Here is a 2,637-nt window from a genome sequence, read left to right on the forward strand (position 1 = left end):
GAGGTGCAGGGGAAGGAGGAAATGGCGATGGGAGCAGAGCGAAGGCAGAGTGGGCGGGCAGAAAAGGGCGGGTAATAGAGTGGGCGGGGGAGGGAGGAGAGGAGGGTACGTGAGGCGCGATTTGTCCTCGCTCCTCTCTATGCGCCGTGGGCGCCCACCTCCCACGTCCGATACCGTCTCCAAAGAATCGGAAGAAGAATCATTTCGTCGTCATTTCTCGGTATTTGCTTCGACGATGGTATGTGCGTGCCTCCGCGTGTCAACGGCCATTGCGTCGCTGATTTACGTTTTTATCGGGGCTCTCCTTTCCTTTCCTCTCCCGGCGTGATGTGTTTATTGACGTGAGTGCGTTTAAAATTGGCAATGGGGGCAGGGGATAGGGTCGGGGATGGGAGGCGCAGGGAGTGTTGGTCGGAGATGGCCGCACCTGCACTGCACGTAGGATAGGAAGATAGTAATAGGATTGACATGAGTGGTCTGTTTGTTTTCCACCCCTCCCGACTCCCGTCCCACATGACCTTCTTTCTCATCAGGTTTTTACTTATGCGCGCTGAAAGCGTCTCTTGTCCGGGAGCTGCCGTTAAACAATCCTTTTATTTCCATCGCCTGCGAGATAGCGAGCAGTGGTGGTTCAGCGTGCAGGAGCGGCTGCGGCACATCAACTTTGCGCGATGATCGGTCGGCCAGTCAGTCTGGGTTCTCTGCTTGCTCGGCTGGGGCGGCACGTCCGTACGCGCTCAGAACAGGGCGGCCGAAAGACTAGTGAATGAATCCTCTGGGTCCTGGTGATCGAGCCGAGCGTAAAGACGATTCACATTGATCGTGTAAATCTAAGCTTGTCGTGCGCGGCTTTTGGGGCAACGGTCAAATCTTGTGGTGCAATGCAGCGCGGTCCATCTTGATTCTTGCATGAGCATGCATGCATGCATGCATGGCGTGTCGCGTAAGCTGCATGCCCGGATGAATGCATGACTTGGCGTGGTGCTGTGCGTCCGCGCCTCCGCGGGGACCCAGTTCCTGTGCCATGCTTGTGGACCTCAGGAGGCAAGACCCAAGAGTGCGTGTCTTTAGTTAACAACAAGAGTGCTCGTTTAAGAGCATCTACCGCCGGACGTCTCAAATCATCCCTCGTATGCCCACGGACGTGTCACGTGTAAGTGACGGACATATGAGAAAGAAAATGAGGATTGTGGCTGCGCGGATAGACAAATAGGGGCTCAAAACGGACACACGCAGTCACTAACCAGGCGCGTCCGCAGGCGTTTGACGGATCGAATTAGAGGTACGTGGCTAAAGATGCTCTAAGAGTGCTCCTCCTCTGGCTCTGTCGGGTTCTCCTTCAGATTCACCACCTCCATGGCCTCCGGCTGATGCTCCCCTCCTCTTTTGACTCCCCCTCCTTCTCCTCCTTCTCCTTCTCCGGCTCCAGCGAGTCCAGAGGCAGGCCGGCCGCGATGTAGGTAGCGTGCCTCGCCCAGATCTCCTCCATCATCTGGAAGTTGCGCTCCGGCGTTAGCATAGCATAAGTGGTCATCTTCTGCTGGGCCATGGCGAAGGCGGACGATGAGTGAAGAGGGAGGCGAAGAGGAAGAGAGGTGGATGGGCCTGGGCTAGCGGCATAGAGAGGGAGCAAGCGGATGTGGCTAGGGCCAGGGGACACCGTCTGGCTTAAATAGCCGGACTTTGGCACTCACGCGATGAGGCGGAGAGGCGCCACGCGACATTCACACCCCACTGGAGGAGACGCCCATAGCATGACATGAAGCCCCACCGCACCATCGTCGAACACCAAAAACCATGCTGCTCGCACAGCCATGGCAGCTAGCCAGCCTCCGCCCACGAACAACGCGACTCCAACCACCAGGGGCACTACCCTGAAACCAAACACCATCGAAATCATCCAAGGACACGAGCTTTGCACCTACCGGCAGACCCCTACCAATGTGGAGCCGCCAACGCCTGGCCTACCCCGAACAACACCAAATTCGGGGCCCGGAAGCACTAGATCGGGAAGGAGAAGGTGTTGGAAATATGCCCTAGAGGCAATAATAAAATGGCTATTATTATATTTCCTTGATCATGATAATTGTCTATTGTTCATGCTATAATTGTATTAACTGGAAACCGTAATACATGTGTGAATACATAGACCACAACATGTCCCTAGTGAGCCTCTAGTTGACTAGCTCGTTGATCAAGAGATGGTTATGGTTTTCTAACTATGGACATTAGATGTCATTGATAACGGGATCACATCATTAGGAGAATGATGTGATGGACAAGACCCAATCCTAAGCATAGCACAAGATCGTGTAGTTTTTTTGCTAAAAGCTTTTCTAATGTCAAGTATCATTTCCTTAGACCATGAGATTGTGCAACTCCCGGATACCGTAGGAATGCTTTGGGTGTACCAAACGTCACAACTTAACTGGGTGGCTATAAAGGTACACTACAGGTATCTCCGAAAGTGTATGTTGGGTTGTCACGAATCGAGACTGGGATTTGTCACTCCGTATGACGGAGAGGTATCTCTGGGCCCACTTGGTAATGCATCATCATAATGAGCTCAATGTGACTAAGTAGTTAGTCGCGGGATCATGCATTACAGAACGAGTAAAGTGACTTGCCGGTAATGAG

This window comes from Triticum dicoccoides, chromosome 3B (assembly GCF_002162155.2).
Source record: "Triticum dicoccoides isolate Atlit2015 ecotype Zavitan chromosome 3B, WEW_v2.0, whole genome shotgun sequence".
NCBI lineage: Eukaryota > Viridiplantae > Streptophyta > Magnoliopsida > Poales > Poaceae > Triticum > Triticum dicoccoides.